This window comes from Carcharhinus amblyrhynchos, chromosome 19 (genome assembly GCF_965287045.1).
Source record: "Carcharhinus amblyrhynchos chromosome 19, sCarAmb.v2.hapA, whole genome shotgun sequence".
NCBI lineage: Eukaryota > Metazoa > Chordata > Chondrichthyes > Carcharhiniformes > Carcharhinidae > Carcharhinus > Carcharhinus amblyrhynchos.
The window spans coordinates 16527390-16535812 of NC_137342.1; the positions used below are offsets into that span (position 1 = coordinate 16527390).

Genomic DNA, 8423 nt, shown 5'->3' on the forward strand with positions numbered 1-8423 from the left:
CACCACCCCCCCCCACCGATCTCAGGCAGAGTGACAGCGGACCACCTTCTTTTCTGCCCGCTCCACTAATCTCAGGCAGAGTGACAGCAGACCCCCCCTTCTCCCTCCCACCCCCACTGATCTCAAGCAGAGAGCCATCGGACACTAGACACTTATCTCCTCGCCAGCTGGAGCGCTTGATTGGATTTTTGTACAGCATGTCTGTTTCACGCCGATTCTGGATGGATGAACATGCTGGTAAAGGGGGAAGTGCCAGTAGAGTTGGGAGTGCAGCCCATTCAGTCAATTTAAATGTGGGAAATGCATTTAAATGGCCGTCGCGTCCATTTCGGGTGCAGTCCTGGGCCTTGGTAAAGGGGGAACCGGCGCAGAGGCAGGCCTAAAAACGGGTGATGGTAAAATTCGACCCAATAAGTCTGCTTGCACCAGCCGACTTGTTTTGCTTCAGTGCAATTCATTTAGCCTTTTGTACACTTCCTTTTGGATGGAAATGGTTGCAAATTTACTAAAAACCTGAATCTGTCAATAATTTTGTAACATCCCATTCGCAGTGAGGTCAATGCAATGGTTTTATGGTCAAACTATATCAGAGTGTTCTTATGCTGTGATGAAGGTGATTTTCATTACTTTTCTTCTTCCATTCCAGGAGGGATAATTACAACAGTGAAATCAACGACAATAGGGTCAACAACTAGCTCCACACCAGGTGAGGAAAGGCTGTTTGTGATAAATAGTAGCAAAACAAGTGAACCACGTTGTTTAAAAACTCTCTAGAAATCGATTACTTCAGCATTTGTAGATTTGCAGACCTTGTTTTCCCAATCAAAGGAAACGGATGGGTTTTTCACCATGTGAAGTAGATTGATCAGAGGTTGCTGAGGAGAAATCGTAGGTGCCTGAATGATCTCTCCTGAGCACTGTTCTCAAGCTCATCTTTGAGGCAATGTCATTATGTGAGTCTTGTAGATCCCTTCCTTTTGTTTGGGAGTGTTGGATATTTTAATACATCTGAATCTGCAGGTAGTTTTTTAAACATCATTTTTGCATCGAAAACAATAAAGTAGACTGCCAGTAGAACACTTCTATTCTTCAGAAGTGACCACTAAACCAGTGGAACAACTACAACCAGCCCCACTGCCAGTCTCACACTGAGTGAGTGACGGCTTCTTTTGATACACAGTAGCAAAACCAGTGACACAAACTGTGTTGTTTCAACAACTTCAGACACTTAATCCATAAATTGTAGAGGGAATTGGGTTGACAAGTGACTTACCTGAATGAAATTTGACTGGAGTTGAAGAGCAATATTGTATCCATGTTTGTGCATGCATCGGTCTCTCCCATTATCAACTTGCTCACCAACTTTTACTGAACCTTTTCTTAAGAGTGCCCTGATGCTTGAATGAAATGGAAAATTGGCACTGTATGTTGATGGTGATACCCAGGATTTTATTTGAAGCTGCCATCCATTCATTAACATGTCTCGTCAAAGAATGCTTCTTGCATCATGATGCAACTTATGTATTCTCCCCTTTTCTTGTTTGATTTGATTTATTATCGTCACATGTATTGGGATACAGTGAAAAGTATTGTTTCTTGTGTGCTATACAGACAAGGCATACTGTTCTTAGAGTACATAGGGGAGAAGGAAAGGAGAAAGTGCAGGATGTAGTGTTATAGTCATAGTTAGGGTGTAGAGAAAGATCAAATTAATATGAGGTAGGTGTATTTAAAAATCTGATGATTGCAGTTAGGAAGCTGTTTTTGAGTCAGTTGGCACGTGATCTTAGACTTCTGTATTTTTTTCCTGACAGAGGAAGTTGGATGAGAGTATGTCCAGGGGGCACAGGGTCCTTGATTACGCTGGCTGCTTTTCTGAGGCAGTGGGAAGTGTGGACAGAGTAAATGGATGGGAGGCTGTTTTGCGTGATGGACTGGGCTATGTTCTCAACCCTTAGTAGTTTTTTGCAGTCTTGGACAGCGCAGAAGCTATACCAAGCTGTGATACAACCAGACAGAATGCTTTCTATGGTTCATCTGTAAAAACTGGTGAGAGTTGTAGCAGACATGCCAAATTTCCTTAGTCTCTCTCCGGTCTTCTGAAATAGTACTGCTGAAGTACAGCCAGTTATGCAAAGACTGCCTTTGACACCCATGTTTGCATTTGATTTTCACATGAAGGGAAGATAAATTTGTTGAGCTTGTTATTATTATAGGAAACTACATTTCCTCATCCTTTGTACGTTAGTCTTACAACAATTGCCTTGTGGTGAAATTTTCAATATTGTAGGATTTAAAATTGGAGTTCAATAGTTTTGATTTCTTTTCCTTTTTGCTTTGAAGTAACCACTATACCAAAAAAGACAACCACTACAGCTGTTACTGGTGAAACAACTACAACAGGTAAGTAACTTCTTCACAGTAAGTCTGCACACATTACTGCCCTTTCCCCAAACCCAGCTTTCAGGCACTGAATACATTTGCAAAATTATCTCGATACTTTATTTCCAGCTGAGAATTTAAGGACATGTGAATCTGTAGAGAGGGTTTCAACATCACATTTGCAAAAATGAAATTAGAACACCAAATGGTGGGAGTCAGCAAAAATAGTTTGGTATTTTGATTGTATTGTGGCGTTTACCTTTTATATTCCTTGTTTTTTGGAAGGGATCACTACCACAGTGAAGCCGACTACAACCCCATCCACTATTGGCCCTACTTCAGGTGAGTGTTGGCTTTGTTTGGTAGCAGCAAAACAAATAAATCAACTTGTTTCAACAACTCCCACGGACAAGAAGTCCATTCCTTCACTGCTTCTAAATAATCAGCCCTTTCTTTTCAAAGAGAAATGTTTACGATTAAAAGAGTGTTTCTTGTGGGTAGTTTTTACTTGTCTATTTGGGAAGAAAAGAGGACTAGTTCTTGTGGTCATTAAAGAAGACTTTTCCTCATTCACTGTATTTTAGTAATATTGATGTAATCTTCTGGGGAAACTCTCTTAATTCTGCATAATTTAGATTTTCGGTAATGATCGTGAATTATTTCCTTTTATGTTCAGAAGAGATAACTATACCATAAGCACCTACTGGAGCTGTCATCTCTGAAACGACTACAAAAAAAGTGATGTTTTCTTCCAGTAGCCACTAGCAAGTCTGTTCACGTTTCTCAAATTCACCTCTCAGGCAACGTCAATCCAATCCAATCTTGTAGACTTAAGCAGAAATGAATGAAAATTTAAAGACATTTCAACTTACAGATAGTTTTGTGGAAGTTGCATTTGAAGCAAAACCAAAGGAATAGTCTTCAGGTGAAAATCCATTGGAATAATTAAATATTCAAGTTCTAGTTCATGTTATTGTTCTTGTCCTTCAGAAGGGGCCGCTTCAACAGTGAAATCAACTCCAACCAGGTCCACCACTGCCCCCACGTCAGGTGAGCAATGCTTCTTTTGATATGCAGTAAGAAGACCAATGACAGAAGCCATCTTTTTTCAATGACTCCCAGACTGTGGAAGGGCATTATTTCATTACAAATCTAAATTTAGCCCATACAAAGACAGAAAATGCTGAAAAATCTCAGCAGGTCTGACAACGTCTGCGGAGAGAGAATATAGCTGATGTTTCGTGTTTGGATGACCCTTCACCAGAGCTAAGAGGAAAGAAAATCAGAAAAGATTTATATTATGAGAGTGGCAGGGGGAGGGCAGGGGGTGCTGGGGTGGGGGAGGGGCGTAATGGGACAAAGGGAATGTAACAGAGAAAGGAGAAGGCTGAAAAAGGTACTAAAAGTGTCCATTGAGTGATGAGAATGTGTGAATGACAGAGCAGAGGTGCAGATGGTTAAGGCAGTTGGCCCACTCCTTCAAGAATGAATTGGTCAAAAATTATCTACTTGAATAAAACTGGATCAGAGTGTGAGCATGAGGGGAAACGTTGTCATAGAGTCTAGAGGTTTACAGCATGGAAACAGGCCCATTGGCCTAACTTGTCTGTGCTGACTTTTATTTAACCACTGAACTCGCCCCAATTGCCCGTGTTTTGCCCATATCCTCAACACCCACCTTACCCATGTAACTGTCTAAGTGCTTTTTAAAAGACAAAATTATACTCGCCTCTACTACTACTTCTGTCAGCTTGTTCCAGACACTCACCACCCTCTGTGTGAAAAAATTGCCCCTGTGGACCCTTCTATATTTCTCCCCTCTCACTTTAAACCTGTGCCCTCTAGTTTTAGACTCCCCTACCTTGGGGAAAAGATGTTGGCTATCTACTTTATCTGTGCCCCTCATTATTTCATGTCCATATTTGTTAACCCTGCTGTCTAGATTAGACTATACTTGTATTCCAACATTGATTGAACATTTTTGAAATAATGACCTGACATTTAAATGAAATGTAAAGTTTGTATTTGAGGTTGATGGTGATGCGCTGTATAATTTTAAATTACTATTGAATTATTATCATATCTTTTCAAAGGATAATCCTCTTGATGTTATATATACTTACTTTTTATTTTCTTCTTTGGTCCAGAAGCTTGAAATAGTTTCTTTGAACAGTAACCAATTATGGAAATGTTTTTGCCTTGTTTTTGTGGTGTTCTCTTTAATATTGCTGTAGTAAATATAGTATAGTATAGCGATGATATCAAGCAAATAGCCTCCCACTGGAATTCTCAATACTGTGGGACCTGAAATTGGAGGTCAATGGTTTTGACTGTTCTTCTTGTTCTTCAGAACGGATCACGAAAACAGTGAAGCCAACTATAACCCAGTCCACTATTGGCTCCACACCAGGTGAGTGATGGTGTCTTTCCATACACAACAGCAAGACCAATGACAAACATCATTGTGTTCTCTGACAAGGGAATCAATTACTTCACGGTTGTGAATATTTAGACTATTTCTTCTAAATAGTGACCAGGTTGAAAACAGTTGTTTGAATGGGTTATGATATGGCAGGTGGCGATTGCTGGGCTGACCAAATCCCAAAGGGAAACTTGATCAAGCTATCACAACAATTTGTTGTTTGTATTTTATGAAGAGAAAGTTTGGGCGGGATTTTACGGCCTCATTTGGGAGAGACCGGAAATTCCTGCCTGAGGTCAGCGGAGATTTCTGTTGTCGGACTCTCATCTGCGCGATTGTGTAGCAGGCGAGGTGTTAGAGTTCCGGCCTATATGTACTGATGTCAGCAGAAAAAATTCTAATACCACTAATACCACTTTTGGAGACTTTAAAATTAAATTAAAATATTTTTTAAGAAAAGAAAACTAAATGTACAAAACTACAATTACAGAGATAAAGTTAGTCATACAACATTGCCCAAAAGATTTATATTTTAAGCTTAAAGGTTTAAAGTATATTTATTTATCACAAGTAGGCTTACATTAACACTGCATTGAAGTCACTGTGAAAATCCTCCAGTTGCCACACTCTGGCACCTGTTTAGGTACACAGAGGGAGAATTTAGCATGGCCAGTGCACCTAACCAGCATGTGTTTTGGGCTATAGGAGGAAACCGGAGTATCCAGAGGAAACCCATGCAGACATGGGGAGAACATACAAACTCCACACAGGCAGTGACCCAAGACAGGAATTGAACCCGGGTCCTGGCTGTGTGAGGCAGCGTGTGCCACTGTGCCACCCAACCATGTTGTCTACTTAGCTAGGCTCACAAATTAACACCCTTTTTCAGGCAACAGTCCCTATAGATATTTAATCTATAAAAATTGCAATACTATTACCCCAAGTCATCTACTGTTCCTATATAGAGGTACTTCATAGAGCTTCTCTCTTCCCCTCAACTAACAGTGGAAATCAAAGGCTTGTAACAAAACCTTGCCTTCTGGAACAAACAGACACTTCTCCAGGGTAGCTACAGTCTGCTTGCTTCACAGGTCTGTCCTGGCACAGCACACTCTTCAAGATATCACATCACCACTTCTCCCAATACATGTTTCAATATTTCCTTAAACATTTTTTTCTCTTTCATCTTCAAATCCATTACTCTCAACCTTCTTTGGGAGTTAGCTTTCCAAAATGTAAAAAATGTTTCTTGTCTTCATGGCTATTACTTTAAGCAAAATAATGTTAATAAAATCTTCCTTTTGCTTCTTTTGAAATTCAACAGCTACAAATTCAACTCCTCACCTATCTCTCAAGGCAAATCCCCATTCATGTTGCACATACTTGAATTCCACCTACATTTCCAGTAATCTGCTGGATACAGCTTATCTGTTTTACCAATGCCCCTTGACCAGAAAGCCCCACATTTCTGATCTCCATAATAATGTCTCTACTCTCCATTTCCAATCCCTCTAGAACTACTCTTCTTATCTCCCTTAACCCTGCCTCTGGTTTCCCTATGACCTTTGATCTCCCAGGAATTTGCTTCGTCAAGGTACCCTGACCCCATAATCCAATTAGCTTATGCTTTGCCCTTTCCAATCTTTCCTGATTCGAGACCGATCTTTTTTTCCTCAGCACCCCCCTCCCCCACCCCCCTTCAACACACCAATATTCCCCATCTGTGAACTTTGATCTTGCTATCCAACCTGCTCTTACTAGCCTCCTCCAACATCCCTGGCACCAGACTACGATCGCCCTCTCACTGGGATCTCTCCTCTTTCCTGCTCCCCACACCATGACCCTCCCAATTTCCCTGCCTTCCCCATTATATCCAGTCTCACTAAGTGTTGTTCTCTGCCAATGTCTGGTGTGAAGGTCTAAAGCTCATCTGTAGCTAGTCTGTCCAACTGGCTAACTAGCTATCTCTGGTGGGAACAGGGAGAAACAATTGCACTCAGGTCCTCTCATTAAATTCAGCAGGTTCTACGGAAAACCCGCTCTGCCTCTATAAATAGCAATATTTTTCTTTCATCCAGTATATTGAAATAGATTTTTTTGAATCAATTATGCAAATGTTGTGTTGCCACTTTCATATTAGTTAATCTTTCTGTTCAGAAGTGACGACTTCAGCAGAAGCAGAAACAACCTCAGTCCATATAGAGATCCATACTACATCAAGTAAGTTGTGTCTTCCTTCATTATCTTCCAGTAAGTCTCTTCACACGTTTTTCAAATTCACTTTTCAGGCAATGTCAGTCCATTATTTTAGTCTTATAGAGACTTTGTTTTGGGTGTAAACAGTTGAACACAAGACCACGGGAGTGTTAATGGCAGTTTTAAAGATTAAAGAAGGTGCTGATAGTGATATAAAGACAAAATAGCAGAATGTGTTTATAACAAAACAAAGGTCAATCCTCTGTGATAGAAAACTCAAGAACAAGTGACAGATGGCCCTGTGGGGACTTGGAGGGAGAGGTGGTTGTTGGGAGAAAAACAAAAATGCATTTTTGAAAAAGGATCAATATGGAGGAGTGATTGCATGGTATGAAGTTGCTAAACTCAATATAAATTCCAGAAGGCTGGAAAGTGCCTCATTGGAAGATGGCGCGGGTGGTATTCTTACCTTTATGCCACCATTACCACCTTTAACACTACCATTAACAGTCCCTGTGTTCCATGACATTGTTGTCGAGCCTCTCCTGATTCCATCTATCCCTAACCATCGAGTTTCTTCTACCTACTCCATCCTCTTTTAAACAGGATAAAATCCATCACATTTCTTTGTCTCTCATTAGCTCTGTAGACGAGGCTACCAAATCAATTGACAGCAACTAGAAATAATTCCAATAACAACTCCTCCCGTTGTGACTGATGGTTTCTTGTGATATAAAGTAGCAAGGAACAGTCATATTTTTGTACAAGATCCTGGGCAGTGGAAGGACATTATTCATACTTGTAATTTTTTTAGCTCATTCCTTCCAGAGCGAGTTTTTTCAAATTGTAACTATTTTAATCAAACGAGATCAAAGTCTGTGCCTGAGGAGCTGTGTTCACATTTGTGAATGTCTCTGTATCACTTAGAAACTACTTGCTTAGCAGCAATTAAGTTTATTTATTAGTGTCACAAGTAGGCTTACATTAAGACTGCAGTGCAGTTACTGTGAAAATCCCTGAGTCACCACACTCCAACACCTGTTCAGGTACACTGAGGGAGAATTTAGCATGTCTTTTGGACTGTGGGAGAACATTGGAGCACCCGGAGGAAACCCATGCAGACACATGTAAACTCAGCACATACAGTGAACCAAGCCGGAAATCAAATCCAGATCCCTGGCACTGAGGCAACAGTGTTAACCACTGTGCCACCATGCCATCCTTCATTTTCGGATTGATGCTCTGTTAATTGCACAAAATATAAAGTTTACATTTCATGTCGATTGTGAAACTTTGTGTATTTTCAGATTTCAATAGAATCATTGTCATATACAGTCAAACAATGATCCCATTGACCCTGTAATTCTTCATATTCTTTCCGTTTCTTCTTTCATCCATTAGATTGAGATGATTCTTTTGAAAC

At 40.4% G+C, this 8423-nt stretch overlaps 2 long non-coding RNA genes across 2 annotated transcripts; both read left to right on the plus strand.

Annotated features, from left to right (window-relative positions):
• The first annotated feature begins 642 nt into the window (after positions 1-642).
• On the plus strand, positions 643-2729 carry LOC145355335 (uncharacterized). Its single transcript, XR_013888959.1, has 3 exons — positions 643-706; positions 2344-2403; positions 2668-2729. It is a non-coding gene; the product is annotated as an uncharacterized LOC145355335 (long non-coding RNA).
• A 637-nt stretch (positions 2730-3366) lies between these two features.
• On the plus strand, positions 3367-7004 carry LOC145355338 (uncharacterized). Its single transcript, XR_013888962.1, has 3 exons — positions 3367-3432; positions 4733-4792; positions 6962-7004. It is a non-coding gene; the product is annotated as an uncharacterized LOC145355338 (long non-coding RNA).
• Positions 7005-8423: the final 1419 nt, after the last annotated feature.